This window comes from Thalassophryne amazonica, chromosome 10 (assembly GCF_902500255.1).
Source record: "Thalassophryne amazonica chromosome 10, fThaAma1.1, whole genome shotgun sequence".
Lineage (NCBI taxonomy): Eukaryota > Metazoa > Chordata > Actinopteri > Batrachoidiformes > Batrachoididae > Thalassophryne > Thalassophryne amazonica.
In genome coordinates, this window is record NC_047112.1 from 23,173,332 (window position 1) to 23,197,215 (window position 23,884).

The window sequence follows — 23,884 nt, forward strand, 5'->3', positions numbered from 1 at the left end:
CCTGTTTGTCTTCCAGTTAGTTGGAAACCAAGTGATAAAAGCAATGAGAAATTGTGCTTAGCAGAGATGACCAATGTTCTGTGAAAATTATCTGAAAAAGAATTCAGAAAAAAGTTGAAAAAGATCTTGATACCACAAAAAAAAAACTTCAAGTCACGAACTAAATATATACTCCTGACATTTGATCACATCTAATTTAGCTTATGAAAAGCCACTTCTAACAGGACGTTGATGTTGAAATTTTTTTCCAAGGTAAAATTTTGTCGAATTGGAAACTAGTGTTGGCGGAGGCTTGTGCTCTATGAGTCCGTTGCTCTAGGACGGACTATGTCCTGAACAAGTTTTTTCATTCATTTTTTTGCTCCAATCAAACTAAATTAACATTAATTATTTGTTTATACCAAGACTTGATCCGATATTTATGTTTACTTAAATAATACACTTGCATGGGGCATGTTGCTGGTATAACAAAGGCAACCCAGTGTATATAGTTAACAACTAAATAGCTCTGTAATGCAGTAAAAAACTAAACCTGCAAGCCAAGCTGATTCATGTTTTTTTTTTAAAGGTAAACAAACTGATTTTTTTTTAAATTTTGTTTTGTGACTCTTATCAACTCCCCGTAGTGCAGCATTGTAGTAATATTTTCTTCTAATATTCTCAGAGAAGTCTTGCAAGTTGGCAAGCTGTGGTTAAGATTCCCCACAACTTTGGTGTGATGTATTCATAGACAGTCATGGTCAAACCACGTATTTGAGAACGTCTGTGACATGACAAATTTTGTTGTGATTAATTTGAGTTACTGGTTTACCGTGATTCCAATACAAATTCAATCATTCAGTTGTATAGCATGCCAGCAACATACAGTATTGCTCCCTTTGCAGTGTACGCAGTGAATGAACACAGGGAAAAGTCAAGCCTTGTTTGGACCAACACAGGCCGGCACAGTATCAATCTTTATGGCAGTAATGATTAACTAGATGCAAGATTTGTGTTGGCTAGTCTGCGTGCTAAAGGAGGAGAGCTGTGGTGAGGAAGGGAAAACCAGCTCTGTCTAACTTACACAAATGCATAGACAGTCATATAGATGCATACAAAAACTAATTATGGTACATTTCCACAAAACACTGCTTACATTTACATCCTTAAACAAATCATACACAAAGACCTTCTGAAATATTCCATTTATGCACTCACACATGAATTAAAGCAGGAAAGTTTATGAGTCCAGACTCACTTGTGGCAGGAAACCACAATGCCAAAGTACACACATAAAATACATGCACATACAAATAATCTCCTTTTTTGTTTGTGCCATTTTGCTGCAAAAGTCATAAAATCACAAGTACAAGCTTCATGAAAGTCAAAAACAAAGTAGATGAAAGTCTCCACAAAAAATGAAGAGCAAATAAACATGAAAAAGTGCCAAATATGAAAGTATAAGGAAGTAAATAAAGGAAAGAACTAGAAGCTACTCTCGGGCCAATAGTCTACTCTTCTTTACACATTTTGTGACACATTTCTCTCTCTCTCTTTCTCTCTCTCTCTCTCTCTCTCTCTCTCTCTCTCTGTCACTCACTCACTCACTCACTCACTCACTCACTCACTCACTCACTCACTCACTCACTCACTCTCACACACACACACACACACACACACACACACACACACACACACACACACACACATATACATATACATACTGTGTGTGTATATATATACGAGGTCTGTCAATAAAGTATAGGTCCTTTTTATTTTTTTCAAAAACTATATGGATTTCATTCATATGTTTTTACGTCAGACATGCTTGAACCCTCGTGCGCATGCGCGTGTTTTTCCACGCCTGTCGGTGACGTCATTCGCCTGTGAGCACTCCTTGTGGGAGGAGTCGTCCAGCCCCTCGACGGAATTCCTTTGCCTGAGAAGTTGCTGAGAGACTGGCGCTTTGTTTGATCAAAATGTTTTCTAAACCTGTGAGACACATCGAAGTGGACACGGTTCGAAAAATTAAGCTGGTTTTTGGTGAAAATTTTAACGGCTGATGACAGATTTTGAGGTGATACTGTCACTTTAAGGACTTCCCACAGAGCGAGACGTCGTGCAGCACTCCCAGGCACCGTCGTCAGCCTCTTTCAAGCTGAAAACCTCCACATTTCAGGCTCTATTGATCCAGGACGTCGTGAGAGAACAGAGAAGTTTCAGAAGAAGTCGGTTTCAGCATTTTATCCGGATATTCCACTGTTAAAGGAAATTTTTTTAATGAAAGACGTGCGGGCGGATTGCAGCGTCGGCTCGCAGCCGCTGCGACGCTCCTTAAGGACAAGTTGGAACATGTCCAGCTGTTAAACAATTTCTCATATACTCACTCCACTGAAAGCCATCAAAAGCCGCCTGGATTTTACAAATGGTTATCAACACGGAGGTGTTTTTCCTGTGCCGCCGCACCGCGCCGGCTGTGTCCCGACGCGCGGACCCGTCCGCACGTCTTTCATTAAAAAAATCTCCTTTAATAGTGGAATATCCGGATAAAATGCTGAAACCGACTTCTGAAACTTCTCTGTTCTCTCACGACGTCCTGGATCAATAGAGCCTGAAATGTGGAGGTTTTCAGCTTGAAACAAGCTGACGACGGCGCCTGGGACCGCTGCACAACGTCTCGCTCCGTGGGAAGTCCTTAAAGCGACAGTATCACCTCAAAATCTCTCATCAGCCGTTAAAATTTTCACCGAAAACCAGCTTAATTTTTCGAACCGTGTCCACTTCGATGTGTCTCACAGGTTTAGAAAAAATTTTGATCAAACAAAGCGCCAGTCTCTCAGCAACTTCTCAGACAAAGGAATTCCGACGAGGGGCTGGACGACTCCTCCCACAAGGAGTGCTCACAGGTGAATGACGTCACCGACAGGCGTGGAAAAACTCACACATGCGCACGAGGGTTCAAGCATGTCTGACGTAAAAACATATGAATGAAATCCATATAGTTTTTGAAAAAAATAAAAAGGACCTATACTTTATTGACAGCCCTCGTATATATGACAGTGTGTCTTATTTCAGATCTCCCTCGATTCTGCAGTTACAGTTAGTGTTTATTTTCTGTGTAGTTAGATGTGTTGAAGGTCTTGGTCCTTGGAACATTTTGGTGGCACTGTAGTATGTGAGAAGAATATACTGTACACAACACAGCTTTGAAGTGAGCTCCCACACAGCACCATAAACTGTAACTTTGTACTGTAACTCTGTTGTAAATTCTACCTAAACCCTTTTGCGCAAATCACCGATCCCTCCAAGCGTGAACAAAGTTGAAATTCTATCGGCAAATTGATGACTTAGCTAAATATGAGGAGGGGAGCTGAAACCTTTTGCTGATTTTTAACACGTAGCAACTGGGGCAGCATGACATCAAATGAAATCAGTATTTCATTTAAGGGACAATGGCAGCATAGTGGCACTATGTCCACGTGGGTTTCCTATGGGCACTCTGGTTTACTCCCACAATCAAAAACCTGTTTATTTAGGGTCTGCTCCTGTCTCTTCCCCTGACCAAGACAGCATCTCTACATCTGGAGTTGATCCCCGGGCCGTGGACTGTGGCTGCCCACTGCTCCCAGTGGTTGGATTGTGTCTAACTGTACTTAGGATGGGTTATGCTGCGTTGACACATAGGCAGGACACGTTACGAATATCATATTTGTGTCATTCTTGACACATTCCTGATGTTCTTAATGTGAATAGGAATAGGATTCTTAACAGTGCGTGACATTCGTGATATTTGTGGAGCACATTTTTGGCTGTCAAAAAAATCTTCCACAAATGTCACGCACCACCCTCATTTCATCTCATGTCGTGGAGTTCGCAACTGAGCGTGTTGATCTGTCTTGATTAGTGGTGATCATTAATGGAACCTGACAGCGTTCATAGTAGTTGCTATGATGGTTCATGGAGCCCATACTGTCACGTGTTGTTACGAGTTGACATGGAAACTGTCACGTTTTGACACGAAGTGTAACGCGGCATCGTATTTCACATCTGGCTCGCTCCTTCTCCTCCTCCTCCTTTCTGCGCCACTCCATGGCACAGAGTCCAACTAAGCCTGCAACCACAAAGTTCTTCTGCTGTGTATTAATCTGGATTTTGAGGAGCAATCTGGAGCGATCTGAATTGTTTAGCAGCTGGTGGTAGGAAGACTTTGCGGGGTGTGTGGAGACAATATGCCAAATTCTCAACATTCCTGAGAGATTGTGACAGAATTTAACGATTCGCTGTTGCGTGTAACAGCGCGGGACAATATTCTTGACCGTGCGTAATGGCTTGTAATAATTCACCAGCAACACGTGCGATTAATGCTAACACATCTTAACAGGTTGCGACAGTTCCAGGGGCACCTGATGCCTCTACTCTGAATCATCACATTTGTGATCAGTGGCCAAAATGTATACTTCGTAGTATTCGTGACTCATCGTCGTTATGTGTAAATACACCATTAAATGCAAAGGACAAATTTTGTTATATGAATGTACAATGACAATAAAGGCCCTTATTATTATTGTATTATTGTTATTATCTTTCATGTGAACTGGCCGACCCAGTCAACAATTGTGTCTAAAAGATAATACAAAAATACCTGACCATCTCCCTCCCCCTCCCTCCCCAATCAAGTGCCAAGTAATCCTCTCTGCGAAATTAATAACAATGTCAAAAGCCCTACTTGGCAATGTTGGAAACATTTCAGAGAAACATAGGGTCTGAGGTCCACTGGTTCTGGTGATACCATAACAGGGTACAGATGATACTCCCTCTCAACAGGCAGCCAGTTCCACTCATCTTATTTCGCCAGCTGAGGCTGGTACCCATTAACAGGTGAGAGGACTGGGATAGTGCAAATGAAGTGTCTTGCCCAAGGACAAACATGCGAATCAACCCCATGTCTACTTATTGGTAGCCCAACTCCTTGTCCCATTCAGTTAAATGCTCTGTAATGTTAAAGAAAGTGAAATAATTCCTGGATCTGACCCACAATTTTGCTCCACACTAAACCTGAATGGGTTAGTAAAATCAATCCATGTTTCAGGAAAATTGGCCTGGTAGTTTTTGAGTAATTCAGCCAATAGAAAAACCCAGAAAAAAACACCAATGAAAACATATCCTCATTTGAGAACAGACAGTAAAAACACATAGCTGACACTTAAGCTCTTAGGTGTTTCGTATGATCAGTATTAGTGTGGGAATGAACTCCAACCTGGCTGTCAGACATACCAATAAATTTATCAGAAATTTTGGCAAACTGAAGAGCTGAATATTACTACTGTAAGTTCCCCAGGTGTGCCTGAGTGAGCAGAGCCAGCTCTTGTAAGCCACAGTAAATACACAGCACACTTACCTCCAACTCTGGATGAAAAACACACAGGCTATATTGTCTGCAGCCAAATTCAGAGCTAAATTTAAGCAGTGTACCGTATATGTGTGCAATATTGCTGTAGTGTAGCAGACACGTACAAAGTGCATTTTTTCTTTAAATTTAAAATGGCATATCCAGCACTGTTGGAGAAAGAAAACTATCAGAAGTACTGAATCAAATCTAAATTATATATGAAAATACATCTCTTGAACATGGAGTATTCGTGCAGAATATACAGTAGTGTTCAGAATAATAGTAGTGCTATGTGACTAAAAAGATTAATCCAGGTTTTGAGTATATTTCTTATTGTTACATGGGAAACAAGGTACCAGTAGATTCAGTAGATTCTCACAAATCCAACAAGACCAAGCATTCATGATATGCACACTCTTAAGGCTATGAAATTGGGCTAGTAGTAAAAAAAAGTAGAAAAGGGGGTGTTCACAATAATAGTAGCATCTGCTGTTGATGCTACCAACTCAACTGTTATGTTCAAACTGCTTTTTTTTTTAGCAATCCTGTGAATCACTAAACTAGTATTTAGTTGTGTAACCACAGTTTTTCATGATTTCTTCACATCTGCGAGGCGTTAATTTTGTTGGTTTGGAACTAAGATTTTGCTCATTTACTAGTGTGCTTGGGGTCATTGTCTTGTTGAAACACCCATTTCAAGGGCATGTCCTCTTCAGCATAAGGCAGCATGTCCTCTTCAAGTATTCTGACATATCCAAACTGATCCATGATACCTGGTATGCGATATATAGGCCCAACGCCATAGTAGGAGAAACATGCCCATATCATGATGCTTGCACCACCATGCTTCACTGTCTTCACTGTGAACCGTGGCTTGAATTCAGAGTTTGGGGGTCGTCTCACAAACTGTCTGTGGCCCTTGGACCCAAAAAGAACAATTTTACTCTCATCAGTCCACAGACTATTCCTCCATTTCTCTTTAGGCCAGTTGATGTGTTCTTTGGCAAATTGTAACTTCTTCTGCACATGTCTTTTATTTAACAGAGGAACTTTGCGGGGGATTCTTGCAAATAAATTAGCTTCACACAGGCGTCTTCTAACTGTCACAGCACTTACAGGTAACTCCAGACTGTCTTTGATCATCCTGGAGCTGATCAGTGGGTGAGCCTTTGCCATTCTGGTTATTCTTCTATCCATTTTGATGGTTGTTTTTTTGTTTTTGTTTTCCGTTTTCTTTTAAAGCATTGGAGACCATTGTAGATGTACAGCCTATAATTTTTTGCACCTGTGTACAAGTTTTCCCCTCTCCAATCAACTTTTTAATCAAACTATGCTGTTCTTCTGAACAGTGTCTTGAACGTCCCATTTTCCTCAGGCTTTCAAAGTGAAAAGCATGTTCAACAGGTGCTGGCTTCAATTTTAAATAGGGGATACCTGATTTACACCTGTTTGTTCCACAAAACTGATGATTTCACTGACTGAATCCCACACTACTATTATTGTGAACTTTTCTACTTTTTTTTTTTACTAATAGCCCAATTTCATAGCCTCATGAGTGTGCATATCATGAATGCTTGGTCTTGTTGGATTTGTGAGAATCTACTGAATCTACTGGTACCTTGTTTCCCATGTAACAATAAGAAATATACTCAAAACCTGGATTAATCTTTTTAGTCACATAGCACTACTATTATTCTGAACACTACTGTAGCTGTGCTTAAGAAGGAAAATGTCATCTCCGTTTCACAAATTTCTGTTGGTACACAAGTCTTTGTGTCTGTCTTGGTGTATAGACCCAAATCCATTATGGTATTAGGCCTCCAAGGTCCAAGGTGGAATGGAACCAAAATAGGCCCGCTTTCCCTGCAAGAACTTGTGGGCCTTTTTAGAGTGTCTGACACTTTTGCTTATGTTTCTACCGACAGGAACGCTTCTGAAGTGATTAAGTGGAGCCTTATTCAGGGCCAGGCAAGTCTCTCCTGCAGGTTATGTAATGTTGGCCAGCCCTGGAATGCCGCTGGGCAGGGCTCATTGCTGATTGATCGAACTCATGCACAAAAAGGTGACAACAGCACAAGTGGCATTTGTAAAAGTGAAGGTAAACATAAACAAGCAGAACAACCACATTGGAGAGAAAAGCCGACAGATGGACTAACAGGGAGGTACAGGTGAGCGCCAAGGTGCATATCCACCAAGGTTTTGTATCATATCGGCTTTTTGTCCACACATAATCAGCATTTTTAGAGCCCCAAACCCCTACTTTTTGAAAATGGATCCTACTAGTGCAGCAGTTAAGGGATAGAATCGTGCACTTTTTTACAAAAGCACCAAACTTTGTCCAGGGACCCTTTAGGTTATATTAAGTCATGTCAAAGTGGGAGACATTTGATTTTAGCCCTGTATCCTGCTTTTTTTAAAAGGGTGTTTGCATGGTTATAATACAGTGTATATTTTGCTATTCATATGGCAATACGATCATATGGTTATTATGTAGGGGCCAGTGATCAAGATTGGACATTGTTAAGCTGTAGAGAATGGCTACTGCAACTAGTGCAAAGCTATACTGAGCTTATGTGATCATGCATCGTCCGTCGTGTGGCGTCATATGTCGTCGTACATCCTTATACATTAGCAGGGTGGTATGTTTCAAAATGGAAAGAGGTACAGGACTCATTTCAGGCCTATAGGGATCTTTAACAGGCCTCTACCTCTGAGACATAAAATTAGGTCACTGTGATCTTCCTAGCATGAAAGCTGTAAGTAAGTCCCTTCGTCTGCTGAGAGTAGTTCATTAAAAATATTCATGAAACATTTGTGCATATCTAGGAAGTTTGCCAACCAGGTATTTACAATGTTTTCAGTTAAAAAATATGGTGATAATTGTCTTAATACCAATAACATAAAATAACAACAACAACAACAATAATAATAATGGTTTTGGCCATAAAAACAAAATTGATTTCTTGTAATTAATAAAAAAGCATTTCTTTCCGTTCAAACACTGTTGTTATTTTAGAGTGTAAATATGTTAGAGTGCATGAGTAGCATCTTTCCTTTGCCCTATGCTCGCAAACAGCTATATTGCATAGGTATATTGATATTCACAATGAGTTAGACAATATTTAGTCACTTTCCCTAGATTAACGCTTTTTCTAAGAGTGTAAGCACACTGAAGTACATTCGAAGCATCCCTACTTAGCCTTAATACATTTTTCATAACCTTTTTATTTATGAACTTAAAAAGACATTTGGATAAGAGTTTGTCATGAATTATATGCTGTAGAAGGCTGAAAATGGTTATTCTCTTAAACCCAAGTTTTTAGAGTGTCGACGTTTATGGATTCAATGTCTCCCGATCTTATATACTTCAGGACACTATAAAGTACCTCTGATAAAGTTTTGGCGCTTTTGTATAAAAGTGCATGATTCCCCTAAAATTTGTCCCTTAGCCTCTGGACTATACAGTGGATAAATCTCAAACTGTGCCTTTTGCATTTTTGTCTGTACAACCAGTACACAACTTTTGCGAAACAACGTCATCATCTTATTTTGTGTTTGTATACAGAGCGCAAGCTTTATGTGCATGCTCTACATCTCTGCTTTTTTTGGGCACATTACAGCGCCTCATACAGGCCTAGCATATATACTACAGCGTTTTTTTTCAGTGGGTTCATGTGTACATAGATATTTCTTGAAAACATGTTGTGTTTATGGAACACTTTTGAAAACGACAGAGATAAAGATCATATAGGTGAAGTTCTGTTTCCGTGTGGACAAGGCCTGAGTCTTTGGGTCAGAAAACATAATTATAATCATAATAAATCAAATCAATTTTATTTATATAGCGCCAAATCACAACAAACAGTTGCCCCAAGGTGCTTTATATTGTAAGGCAAAAGCCATACAATAATTACAGAAAAACCCCAACGGTCAAAACGACCCCCTATGAGCAAGCACTTGGCGACAGTGGGAAGGAAATGGATATGAAGAAAATTGTAGTAGTGTATAATAAATATCCAAAATTAAAATGTCATTTAATTTTGTGGTGAATGGAGAAAAACTTGTTGGTTCATCCTTATAATAATACACTTGTAATTGTCAAATTGTTTAATAAACATGAAGCATTGTTTCACTCCCAAGAACTAGACCAGAGTTCCACCACCCTGTTCTTTCTGCTCTATCGCTCTCTGTTCCTGTTCTCTCGTCTTTCTCTTCTTGTTGTGCACCCCTTAATCCAGCCTGACCTCATCACATGTGGAAAGCATTATATCCTGTCTGTTGGAGAGGGAGAACAAACATCCCAGACTGAGACTAAAAAGCTCTTGGGTAGGTGTAGGGGGTGTTGGGAAGACTGTCAAAATCTGCTCGGGTGTGCCTCTCCGCCTGTTTTTTGACCCTGACACTGTTTGAACAAAAAGGGTTCTTGTTACTTCACAACCACAGCACCCAAAAGCTGACATGTTTGACTCTCCCAGCCCAATGGGCTCTAGGAGCCCCAGGTTGAATGAGCACGAGGGAGATGAAGACATCCAGTTAGAGTTCACTAAAGTTAAAAGCATTGGTCCTTTGCCCACCTGCACATCTGTTCTGTCTGTATGTGTTCGACACACTTCTTTGATTTCCTGTCACCTTTTGAGCTTTTTATACGAGGTTTATTATAAAACTAACCGGCAGTTTTATAAAAAAAAAAACTATATGGATTTGAATCACGTTCGATTACACCAGACATGCTTGAACCCTCGTGCGCATGCGTGAGTTTTTTCACGCGTCGGTGACGTCATCCGCCTGTGGGCAGGCTTTGGGTGAGCACTGGTCCTTTGTCTGAGACGCTGCTGGAGACGGTGCGCGTTGCTTTATCAAATTTTTTTCAGGACCTGTGAAGGATATCCGAGTGGACACTATTCGAGAAATTCAGCTGGTTCTCGGTGAAAAGTTTAACGGCTGATGAGAGATTGTGGAGTTTCTTTCGCTTTAAGGACAGCTCACAAAGTGGATTGGCGCGGCGCGGTCGGAGGTGGCGTCCGTCTGGCTGTTTCGAGCTTAAAACATTTAAGGCTCTGTTCACCCAGGACGTCGTGAGAGAACAGAGAAGATTCAGAAGAGGCCAGCATGAGGAGTTTATGTGGACATTCCACTGTTAAAGGTCATTTTGTAATGAAAGAACGTACGGGCAAATTCACCGAGTCGGTTCCGTGACGACGACGCAAATCCGTCTGCGCTGTGACAGGAAAAACACCTCCGTGTTGAAAACCATTTGTAAAATTCAGGCGGCTTTTGATGGCTTTCAACAAGTGAGTATCTGAGAAATTGTTTAACAGCTGGGCATGTTCCAACTTGTCCGTTAAGGTTTCCAATGGAGGTGTTTTTCCTGTTGCGACCCCCCATGGTCAGGTCCGGCCCGACATGCGAATCTGCCCGCACGTTCTTTCATTACAAAATCTCCTTTAACAGTGGAATGTCCGCATAAACTCCTCATGCCGACTTCTTCTGAAACTTCTCTGTTCTCTGACGACGACCTGGGTGAACAGAGCCTGAAATGTGGAAGTTTTCAGCTTGAAACAGTGAGACGCCGCCGCCTCGGAGCGCAGATCGCCATCAGGCGCCGTGGGCCGTCCTTAAAGCGACACTTACAGACCAAAATCTCTCATCAGCCGTTAAAATCTTTACCGAAAACCAGCTGAATTTATCGAATGGTGTCCACTCAGTTGTGCCTTACAGTTTTGAAAAAATTTTGATCAAACAAAGCAGCAGTCTCTGAGCCATTCCTAAACAATGAAAAAATCGACGAGAGGATGGGCCACTCCTCACTCAAAGACTGCCCACAGGCGAATGACGTAACCGACAGGCGTCAAAAAACTCTCGCATGCCCATGAGGGTTCAAGCATGTCTGATGTAATCACACGTGATTCAAATCCATATGATTTTTGAAAAAAAAAAATAAGGTCCGATACTTTTCTAATAGACCTCGTATTTGGTTGCATGTAGTATTGTTGAGTATTGTTCCATGATAAATATGAGTACTAATGCAGTATTTCTATAGAAATTGCAGTTACCCTAAAAAGAAATGACTTTGAATACAGTCTAATTTTAGTAGATTCTCTCTGAAAGATATCAAGTTTAGTCTCACTCTCATGAACAAGGATATGTTATTTGGGGTCCACTCGAGCTGTGATGCAGTAGTGGATTTTAAATTTATTTATTTTTCCAGATGAATGTCTGAAGAAGAAGCATACAGGCTTGGGCAGCACCTATAGAATATTTTTGAAATCAAGTATTCTAGCAATTACGAGGTCTGTCAATAAAGTATAGGTCCTTTTTATTTTTTTCAAAAACTATATGGATTTCATTCATATGTTTTTACGTCAGACATGCTTGAACCCTCGAGCGCATGTGTGAGTTTTTCCATGCCTGTCGGTGACGTCATTCACCTGTGAGTTTCATTACACTAGAAGTCTTTCAGAAAGCGCTGTAACTAGGTTTAAGGATATGATTCCTTCTTTATGTTCTCTAATGCCATATAACAACACAGTGCAGAGTAGCTACCTAAACTCTGTAAGGGAGATAGAGTATCTCGTCAATAGTTTTACATCCTCATTGAAGACAACTTTGGATGCTGTAGCTCCTCTGAAAAAGAGAGCTTTAAATCAGAAGTGTCTGACTCCGTGGTATAACTCACAAACTCGTAGCTTAAAGCAGATAACCCGTAAGTTGGAGAGGAAATGGCGTCTCACTAATTTAGAAGATCTTCACTTAGCCTGGAAAAAGAGTCTGTTGCTCTATAAAAAAAGCCCTCCGTAAAGCTAGGACATCTTTCTACTCATCACTAATTGAAGAAAATAAGAACAACCCCAGGTTTCTTTTCAGCACTGTAGCCAGGCTGACAAAGAGTCAGAGCTCTATTGAGCTGAGTATTCCATTAACTTTAACTAGTAATGACTTCATGACTTTCTTTGCTAACAAAATTTTAACTATTAGAGAAAAAATTACTCATAACCATCCCAAAGACGTATCGTTATCTTTGGCTGCTTTCAGTGATGCCGGTATTTGGTTAGACTCTTTCTCTCCGATTGTTCTGTCTGAGTTATTTTCATTAGTTACTTCATCCAAACCATCAACATGTTTATTAGACCCCATTCCTACCAGGCTGCTCAAGGAAGCCCTACCATTATTTAATGCTTCGATCTTAAATATGATCAATCTATCTTTGTTAGTTGGCTATGTACCACAGGCTTTTAAGGTGGCAGCAATTAAACCATTACTTAAAAAGCCATCACTTGACCCAGCTATCTTAGCTAATTATAGGCCAATCTCCAACCTTCCTTTTCTCTCAAAAATTCTTGAAAGGGTAGTTGTAAAACAGCTAACTGATCATCTGCAGAGGAATGGTCTATTTGAAGAGTTTCAGTCAGGTTTTAGAATTCATCATAGTACAGAAACAGCATTAGTGAAGGTTACAAATGATCTTCTTATGGCCTCGGACAGTGGACTCATCTCTGTGCTTGTTCTGTTAGACCTCAGTGCTGCTTTTGATACTGTTGACCATAAAATTTTATTACAGAGATTAGAGCATGCCATAGGTATTAAAGGCACGGCGCTGCGGTGGTTTGAATCATATTTGTCTAATAGATTACAATTTGTTCATGTAAATGGGGAATCTTCTTCACAGACTAAAGTTAATTATGGAGTTCCACAAGGTTCTGTGCTAGCACCAATTTTATTCACTTTATATATGCTTCCCTTAGGCAGTATTATTAGACGGTATTGCTTAAATTTTCATTGTTACGCAGATGATACCCAGCTTTATCTATCCATGAAGCCAGAGGACACACACCAATTAGCTAAACTGCAGGATTGTCTTACAGACATAAAGACATGGATGACCTCTAATTTCCTGCTTTTAAACTCAGATAAAACTGAAGTTATTGTACTTGGCCCCACAAATCTTAGAAACATGGTGTCTAACCAGATCCTTACTCTGGATGGCATTACCCTGACCTCTAGTAATACTGTGAGAAATCTTGGAGTCATTTTTGATCAGGATATGTCATTCAAAGCGCATATTAAACAAATATGTAGGACTGCTTTTTTGCATTTACGCAATATCTCTAAAATCAGAAAGGTCTTGTCTCAGAGTGATGCTGAAAAACTAATTCATGCATTTATTTCCTCTAGGCTGGACTATTGTAATTCATTATTATCAGGTTGTCCTAAAAGTTCTCTAAAAAGCCTTCAGTTAATTCAAAATGCTGCAGCTAGAGTACTGACGGGGACTAGAAGGAGAGAGCATATCTCACCCATATTGGCCTCTCTTCATTGGCTTCCTGTTAATTCTAGAATAGAATTTAAAATTCTTCTTCTTACTTATAAGGTTTTGAATAATCAGGTCCCATCTTATCTTAGGGACCTCGTAGTACCATATCACCCCAATAGAGCGCTTCGCTCTCAGACTGCAGGCTTACTTGTAGTTCCTAGGGTTTGTAAGAGTAGAATGGGAGGCAGAGCCTTCAGCTTTCAGGCTCCTCTCCTGTGGAACCAGCTCCCAATTCAGATCAGGGAGACAGACACCCTCTCTACTTTTAAGATTAGGCTTAAAACTTTCCTTTTTGCTAAAGCTTATAGTTAGGGCTGGATCAGGTGACCCTGAACCATCCCTTAGTTATGCTGCTATAGACGTAGACTGCTGGGGGGTTCCCATGATGCACTGTTTCTTTCTCTTTTTGCTCTGTATGCACCACTCTGCATTTAATCATTAGTGATCGATCTCTGCTCCCCTCCACAGCATGTCTTTTTCCTGGTTCTCTCCCTCAGCCCCAACCAGTCCCAGCAGAAGACTGCCCCTCCCTGAGCCTGGTTCTGCTGGAGGTTTCTTCCTGTTAAAAGGGAGTTTTTCCTTCCCACTGTAGCCAAGTGCTTGCTCACAGGGGGTCGTTTTGACCGTTGGGGTTTTACATAATTATTGTATGGCCTTGCCTTACAATATAAAGCGCCTTGGGGCAACTGTTTGTTGTGATTTGGCGCTATATAAAAAAATTGATTGATTGATTGATTGATTGAGCACTCCTTGTGGGAGGAGTCGTCCAGCCCCTCGTCAGAATTCCTTTGTCTGAGAAGTTGCTGAGAGACTGGCGCTTTGTTTGATCAAAATTTTTTCTAAACCTATGAGACACATCGAAGTGGACACGGTTCGAAAAATTAAGCTGGTTTTCGGTGAAAATTTTAACGGCTGATGAGAGATTTTGAGGTGATACTGTCGCTTTAAGGACTTCCCACTGTGCGAGACGTCGCGCAGTGCTCTCAGGCGCCGTCGTCAGCCTGTTTCAAGCTGAAAACCTCCACATTTCAGGCTCTATTGATCCAGGACGTCGTGAGAGAACAGAGAAGTTTCAGAAGAAGTCGGTTTCAGCATTTTATCCAGATATTCCACTGTTAAAGGAGATTTTTTTAATGAAAGACGTGCGGGCGGATTGCAGCGTCGGCTCGCAGCCGCCGCGACGCTCCGCCACAGGAAAAACACCTCCGTTGGAAGCCTTAAGGACAAGTTGGAACATGTCCAGCTGTTAAACAATTTCTCATATACTCACTCCACTGAAAGCCATCAAAAGCCACCTGGATTTTACAAATGGTTATCAACACGGAGGTGTTTTTCCTGTGCCGCCGCACCGCGCCGGCTGTGTCCCCACACGCGGACCCGTTGCCTTGCCAGCGGAGGGAGAGGAAAATGTGTCACACTGGGGGACCTTTAAATCTTATCTGATTGAGTTCAAATTTGGTCTGCACCTATAAAACCCCAAGTGGAACAAAAACAACCTGTAGCCCGAAGTCTCTCACAACTTTTATTTTTTCACTATACGTATAACATGAACAGCCCTAGTGCTTTTGTTACTGAAGAAAAGTTGCCTGACCCTGACTTCATAGACGATGCTGTGATCTTTGTGGAACCAATAGTTCCCTGATTGCAGGACTTGAGACGTTAAGTGAAGAATCTTAGTGTCTGGGTTTGTGGTTGCCCTGGATCAAGATGAAGATGCAGGCTTTTATTGGCTTCTTGGACTCAGCCCATCACAAGTGTATCTGTACATGGTGAAGTGCTGAACTCGACATCTACTTCTCTGGCCAGTGACATTCATGTCTCTGGGTCCTGGTTTTTGACATGGAAGAACTTATGGAGTCATGAGGTCACTGGACAGAAGTGGTTGGTGATACTGATATTTTTGCAGAATGAAGGTCCAAGACTTTAGGATCCTGGTGTTTTCTGTTTCACTGTATGGTTTTGAGTCTTGTATGCTATTCAGTGACCTAAAGCAACAACTGGATGTCATTGGTACTAGGTCTCTTCAGAAATTTCTTGTGTACTGCTGGAATGACTTCAGCATTGACCTTTTGGCCATGTGGTGTGTTTTTCTGTGTATGATCCAGCGCACAAGTGCCTGAGTGTTGAGGACCCCAGTGGCTGGAGAAGGCCAAGGGGGTGCCTACCTTTCACCTGGCTGCGACAGATACTTGTAGATAGTTATTTTGGAGATATTTTTGGAGATATGGGGTTGTCTGCATGGGGGGTTGACATCCAGGGCCCAAGGCATTTCTGTGATGTCATGGATGCATCAAAGCGCAGCACCAGTACATGCTCTCAAACTGGACTTGACTCATTATACAATATAAAACCCCCATTTATCCTCCCTCTCACTCGGGCACATCAGAGCTGCCTGGATTGCTGTCTGTCACTGTGAGATTTTGTGGTCATCACTAACACAGTGTTTATATACTGTGAAAATGTTAATTGGAAAATGAACTGCATTTCTGTACTGTCTTTTTTTTTTTTTTTCATCTGATCCAGACTCTCAAAGCGCTTCATAATAAAGCCTCACAGTCACCCATTCACACACACTCGCACATCGATGAAGTTGTCAGTGCTTTACTTAGTTTCAATGTCCATGAAGGGTTCAGCTTTTTTGGCACAGTGAGATTTTGCATTCAGTCTTTCCAGTAAGTGCACTTTTCAGCTTTTAGACATAGTTTGTTTGTCCATATAGGTTTCTCTGGTTAGATGCTACCATTGCCAGCTTCGCCTTTTTTGCATTACAAATATAGGAGAGTGTTGTCTGCAGCAAGTTTTGAAAGGTGCATGTTGTATGTTTATTATTGCTTTGGGAGCCAAGACGTATTTTTGTGGCTGCAGTCTAAAAGTAATTTTCACAGGTGACACAAATCCTTTTTCTCTAACACCCACTGCACACAGATAATTGAGATGTAGAATATGTTGAATCAAGAACGGGATGTTCCAAGTTGTTGATGGGCAGTTTTCACACAAAGGTACATCCCTCACTAACTGTGCAGGTGGGGACTTTGGAGCTGGTGCCTCAGGTTTTCTCATAGTTAGATTTACATAAACTAGTGTAGGAAGTTTGTATTCCTCTAGAAAATTGGGAGCCTAAGTAAATTTTTCATGGATGGTCATATGAGGCTGTGTTTGAAGGTGGGATATACAAAGAGGTACTTAATCTTTACATAGTTTTAACAGACAAAGTGTACATTTGTTCAGACATGGTTGATATTGAGATTCAAAGAGAGAATATATATAGAGATATATATACACACTTAGATATATAGGAAGGAATAAACACAGTGTACATGAACCACAAACATATGGATGCGAATACAGTAGTTATTGATAATGTGAGTCAGGGACATTTATGCTTGTTGTGAAATGTGTGGGTTGATTGCTAATGCTGCGTTTACACATAATGACGACAAGTCATGAATGCCACGAAGTATGCATTCTTGGCCGCTGATCACGAATGTAATGATTCGGGGCAGAGGCATCAGGTCTCCTCAGGAACTGCTGCAACCTGTTACCATGCATTACGATTAATGGCGCGTGTTGCTGGAGAATTATCAGGAACCATTACGCACGGTCAAGAATAGTGTTCCGCCGCTTCGTTAAGTTCTGTCAGGCTGTGATCGAGATGAATTGTCTCCGCACACACACCCATATTCATCCAACCGAATTCAGATCGCTCCAGTTTTTCAGAAGAACTTTGTAACTGCATGCGTAGTTGGGCTCTGTGCCATGGAGTGGCGTAGAGAGGAGGAGGAGGAGACGGACAGAGCCAGATGTGTGGCTTCATGCGGCTCTCGTCCTGCGCCTTTTCCCAAACATCAGGCACATGCAGCAGGTGGAGCACCTGCAGGAGCACGCTGAAGAGCATTGAAATGAGACTTTTAGCCGACTTGGTGTCAGCAATCAAACTGAATGCGGTGCAGCAGGGTTTAATTGTGCGTGCGCTTCTTCCTCCGCCGGACTGGAGGAGGTGCAAAGATGTCTGGCTGCACGTGAGTCTCCTCTCGCTCCTCTGGTTCCTCTGGCTCAGACTCGTTCTCCCGCTCATCGGTTACAACAGCAGGTGGAACACCCGCAGGAGCGTCCTGAGGAGCTTCAACAGGAACTGTGGAACAACACTTGGCTGACTTTGCGTCACTGTTCCTCTTCGGCATACTGCATCAAACTGAATGCTGTGGAGCCGAGTTTAATTGTGCGCACGTGACAGAAAACTGATTTGTTGTGGCGCACAGTGAAATGTGACGCCGTGTTGCAAGTCGTGTCAAAACTTGACAGTTTCCGTGTCACTTCGTAATAATACGTGACAGTTTGGGCTCCAAGAACCATCACAGGAACCACTACGAACGTTGTCATGTTCTATTAAGGGTCACTACTCATCAAGACAGATCAACATGCTCAGTTGCGACCTCCACGATCTGAGACAAAATGAGGGTGGTGTGTGACATTTGTGGAAGATTTTTTGACAGGCAAAAACATGCTCCACGAATATCAAGAATATCACGCATCAACATGCACTATTAAGAAACCTATTCAGATGCGTTAAGTCACATTAGGAATGTCAGGAATGTGTCACGAATGACAGAAAAATGACATTTGTAATGCGTCTTGCTTATGTGTAAATGCACCTTAACTCTTGTGTTTTCATATGTTTTGGTTTTTAGCAAGAACACTGTAGGGAGTTGAACCCCATTCCACTAATGTGAAAGTACCACTACTGGTGCGTTTTGCTTTTTTGGCCATTGGGGAAAAGCGAAAACAGTTAAGCAGCAGCATGATTTTTGAAAGTATTTTGAAGGCTCAATCTAGTTAGATTTCTTTTTTGAGGTAAAGTAAAGGGTGGAATATTGTAATAAGTATGAATTTATTTAGGTGATCTGCAGACAGTCTGGCAACAGCATTTGTTTTCAAATGTAGGCTGCATTTTAATGGACTTCTTACCAACATGGAAGTACATGTGTTGGCATATTGTTGCAAAATCAGTAAACTTTAAGAGTGGTGTCACTTGTAATGCCCACCCTTTGTGCTGACTAAAGCTTACTTCTCACTTTTGTATAGAGTTATATTTCTGCAATACTTCACTTCCATATGTCATGCCTGGCAAATCACTTTGCTTTTGTCAAGCTCATTTTTGTCATTGCCATTTATGAACCCAGAATGGTAGCAGATAGTAGCTTTAAGCAGTTTGGGCATTTTCCTGCTAGTGTGAAATAGAATGGCATTACTATATCAGGTTTGTTGTCCGTTCAGTATGTGAGAGGGGAAGTGTCTGCAGAGTGGCAGAAGGCTGCTGGGCGTAAGACTGAAGATTCAAGAGGCTAAATGAAAGTTCGTGATGAACTTTTCCAGTGTCCAGAAGGTAACAGAAGAGTAGGACAGAGACGCCATGGAGGATGTCATCTAGGAAGTACTAATGTTACGGTGTTAATCAAAATAAAGGTTTCAAAATAAAGGTTTTGAAAATGAATCCCCCAAATTTTCATATTAAAGGTGGATGCACATCATTGTGCCATCCGCAAGCCATATCCAAAAGCTGAGGCCGATCTGACAAACAGTCAGAGATATGTGAGCCACATAGACACTCACAGACACGTCTTGCTTTATAGATAGATTAAATTGAAGACCCTCAGCAGCCTTTTAACAGTTGGCAGGCCACTGACCAGTCATTTAATTAGCCAACCTGCTGCACTGAGTTGCAATAGAGAATCATTTAATTAGCAGGGATTAGGCTAACCATCCCTTAGTTATGCTGCTATAGACTTAAACTGCTAGGGGGTTCCCATGAAGCACTGAGTGTTTCTTTCTCTTTTTGCTCTGTATGCACCACTCTGCATTTAATCATTAGTGATTGATCTCTGCTCCCCTCCACAGCATGTCTTTTTCCTGGTTCTCTCCCTCAGCCCCAACCAGTCCCAGCAGAAGACTGCCCCTCCCTGAGCCTGGTTCTGCTGGAGGTTTCTTCCTGTTAAAAGGGAGTTTTACCTTCCCACTGTCGCCAAGTGCTTGCTCACAGGGGGTCGTTTTGACCGTTGGGGTTTTTCCCTAATTATTGTATGGCTTTGCCTTACAATATAAAGCGCCTTGGGGCAACTGTTTGTTGTGATTTGGCGCTATATAAATAAAATTGATTTGATTTGTTTTTATTTACATTTTACACAACGTCCCAACTTCATTGGAAATGGGATTGTACTTTTCGTTATTGACATTGTATTGACTCGGTTTTGGGTTGGATCATGGGCATCCCCTTGACCTATTCCAGCTGCTGGTGTCCTCAACACTACTCCTACTCTACTCCCAACAGCTCCTCCTAAAGCATATACTTGAATACCATACAGAAATGGAGTGTTAAGTATCTTAAGGGTTTAAGGTCAGAACTGGTATGATTGAATCATTTAAAAATTCAGAATGTAGATGTAGATCAGGCATCTACATGTCTGTTTAGAACTTTTGATGGGAAATGTTGAAAACACTCGCTGTATTTTTGTGGACAACGATGATGAAAGGTTTTTAAAATGCTGTAACCTTTATCCTTGGCTGTAAAGTAAATATTCAGATTATTACTATTGTTGTTATTTTTGTGTTGTGAAAAGCATAAACTGAGCCCCGTGTTCTCCCTCACTGTTTCACTACCAGTTGCTTGTTGGTGACTCTGCTTTGTAGCGTTCCGGGGGAAGAGATTTGGTCGCGTTTGGGGATGGAAATGGAAAAATGGTTGAGGGGAGGGGAAAAAAAGTGTGTGTGGGGGGGGTGGGGGGGCATCACATCAGAGGCAAAGCTCTGAAGCCTTATCCTCAGCTCCGGCCCTTTGTAGTGCAATGAGTGGAAGGCTGGCTGGGGGCAGGGAGGGAAGAGGAAAGAAGAAGCGAAGGAAGGGGATAAAGCACTGAAGGGATAGAAGTTTAGCTGTAGACTGGAAATATGGGGGAAGCAGCAGTTGGTGTCTCCTGGGATTTAGGCTTTTACTAAAGCCCTACAGCTCCAAAACATCTCCACTGATGTCTGGAGCCTGGATGTGAAAGTGTGCCTTTCTCCTATAGGTAGGCTGGCTACAATCTGGCAGATTTTGGATTATCAAAAAAGACTGATGGACTCACTTCAGTGAGGAAAAGGGAGATGGGCGGGGTCTTGTGCCGTGATTGGCCAGGTGTGCGGTGGTGTCAGTGTGGCACCAGGTGTCTTTTTATCTTCTGTGTCTTACTTGGCGATGAACTTGCACAGTTCTCAACAGTGAAAGAAGACTGATCACATTGAAAATGTGTTGGACCCAAAACTTCATCTTTTAGACAAGAACGTGCATGCATAGACTGTCACTCCCCACATTTAACGTGTCTTTTTTATTCTTTCCCTTCCTATCTGTCTTATTACCTTCATCTTTCCAGAGTTAGTGCCTTCTTTTTCACGTTTTCCAAAGGTGTCAATGCTTTAGAAGCAAAGACCAAAAAAACAAAACAAAGAAAACCCAAACAAACAAACAAAAAAAACAACCAAAACCTTTCAGTTTATAGACCACAGTGTTTCATGTAATTCTCTTTTATATGTGCAGGACTTCCAAACACAGCTTTCTGTTTTGTATTTTGCACATGATGTTTGCATTAGCTGCATTTTTTTCACACTATCACGTGAATCTCTGTTATTGTTTGAAGGTCTATGTGTGAATTTCATTTGTCCTCCTTTCCTACTTGCATGGTTAATAACACTCCATTCATTCTTTTTAGTATGGTCACTGAGTTGGGTTTTACTGAGGTTTCTTCTTATAATATTATAATAATAATAGCATTGGAAGAGGTTTTTTTTTTTCCTTCTTTTTCTTACCTCACCTTGTCATCATTGTGCTTGTTTATGGGGTGAGTAAGGTGTAGACCTTTCTTGTGTATAGCACTTTGAGGTAACTTGTGTTTTGGAGCTGTTTAAATAAATTTAGTTGAATTGAAAAGTTGTCTAATGTGACTCATTTATATGGCCAACTCTGACGGCATGTTCTTTAATTTTTTTTAATTTTTGTAACTTGTGTTTTTTTTAATTATAGCTTCTCCTTACTCTGTTTAATCTGTTATCCTGATGTGTTCCAGATAACCTCTTAATCTTCATTTGTTGCCTGTCAAGATATAAAATCTCTGTTTTTGGGCTGCTGTCATGAGCAGTGCTTTTGGAATGTATCCACTATTTTTCACTGAGAGTTAAAGAGGCACTTTAAAGGTGAAGAGTCTCTTGCAATAGTTTATAGCAATCCTGAGAGTGCCTTACAGAAGAGGTGAAGAGGCCGGCCCAATTAAAAGGACTCCGTAACCACAGAGCATTCCTGCGGTTAAACCATTATAACAAGATGAGGAAACCAAAATGATGAAGGGATAAACTGTTTTTTCACAGCACTTCATGTTTTAAATAAAATCTGACATTGTGTGTAAAAGCCCACGAAGTGCTCTGGGTCTGTTACAAGATTGCACATAGATCGTCAGGTGTCAGTGTCCTCTCAAATAAAAGCATTTTAAATTTTTTTTTAGATAAAATTCTGTTTGATTAACACATAATAAATCGCAAGAACAGCCCATAGAAGGGCTACTTTTGTGGCAGAAGCAACAAGCTTGTTTACATGGTAGAATGTCATTAAATCTCCAATCCAAGACCGAGACCAGAGCTCCTCGTTACTGACTGCTTCAGCGAGTGACGATGTCAGCCCTAATGTTTTGTTAGTTGTTTTTTCATCTTTGTGTTCTATAGGGGGTTGAGTGATACTCTGAAGAAACACATTTGACAACGTTTGTAGTTGTAAATTATTTTTCACTCTTGATGAATGTATAGCAGGCCAAATTATATACACTATAGAGTGACTCGCTGTGAAGTAATTTATGGCAAACCCTGAGTGACAGATCAGTGTTTAACTTGTAGTACGATAAGCCTGGCAGACCATAATGCTAATTTCAGTTAATTTTTTCAATTTATTTTCATTTATATAACACCAAATCACAACAGCGTTGCCTCAAGGCGCTTCACACAAGTAAGGTCTAACCTTACTAACCCCCAGAGCAGCAGTGGTAAGGAAAACTCCCTCTGAGGAAGAAACCTCAAGCAGACTAGACTCAAAGGGGTGACCCTCTGCTTGGGCCATGCTACGGACATAAATTACAGAACAATTTACAAAACGAATATACAGGGAATGCAGTTGGTGCACAGGACAGGAGGGTCTCAAGCACAAATACCACCCCCATCTCTGGATGGAGCCGCACCTTAAACAGAGAGAAAAAACAGAATCGGGCATCAGAAAGACAAGAAATACAGTATAATTTGCCAGCATAAAACAACAAGAAAAACAGGAAATACTAAGGTGATCGTCGGCCACTAGCCCTAAGCTTCACTAAAAGCCCCAGAATTTAGGTAAAGTTTAGGCCGCGGCACACTCCGTTTCCTAATAAAATTATTTAAAAGAGTAAAATGCGTAAAAAACTATACTATGCCAGTATACTAGCCATACGAAAGGGTAAATAAGTGCGTCTTAAGTCTGGACTTGAAACTCTCCACATCTTAATAATATAGTTCAGTAAAAATGTAACGCAGACAAAGGGTGTGGTCGGCTTGTCAAAGCTTACCGTAATAGCATCTTCATGCCAAACTGCAAATTCTGTGAGCAGAATCCACATCATTACTTTCATATGGTACCTTAAATGAATCCATTTCCGCAATATCAAAAGCCATGGTCTCAAAACCACTAAAATTTTTCATTATACCGTCCCTACGGTATGACCGGGTTATGAGAATTCTTGACAGGGAGAGCGGAGGCAGCCGCTGCTGCCCCTTCCCCCTGCCGCGCACCTCTGTCTTTGTTTACAAACAGGCAGCTAACGTTAGCTAGCTCTGCATCATGGCTGATGGAGGCGAAGCCTGCACTGAACTTTTCCCTTCATCTAAAAGGACCAATACCTACACAGATTGCATGGAAGAAGTAAACTTTATCCCATCTTTGAAACCAGTGAGAAGTACAAGCGATGGACTCGAGTCGTGCTTGTGGTCGACAAAATTTCTCCCACAAACATGTCAAGAAGGACAAATACATCTATTCCAAGCACTTTGTTGGTGAAGCTGGGCCAATATTGAGCATCCGGAGTTCCGGACCTTATTCCAGCCACGTTTCTCCCTAAGCAAGTAAGTCATATTTCCCACGGGGCAGATGCTACATGTCTAAAAGA

The 23,884-nt window shown here is 41.3% G+C and overlaps 1 protein-coding gene across 2 annotated transcripts in view; it reads left to right on the forward strand.

Moving 5' to 3' along the window:
• cachd1 (cache domain containing 1) overlaps nt 1-23,884 on the forward strand; it is a 203,080-nt gene that overhangs the window by 63,406 nt on the left and 115,790 nt on the right. The window lies entirely within an intron of this gene.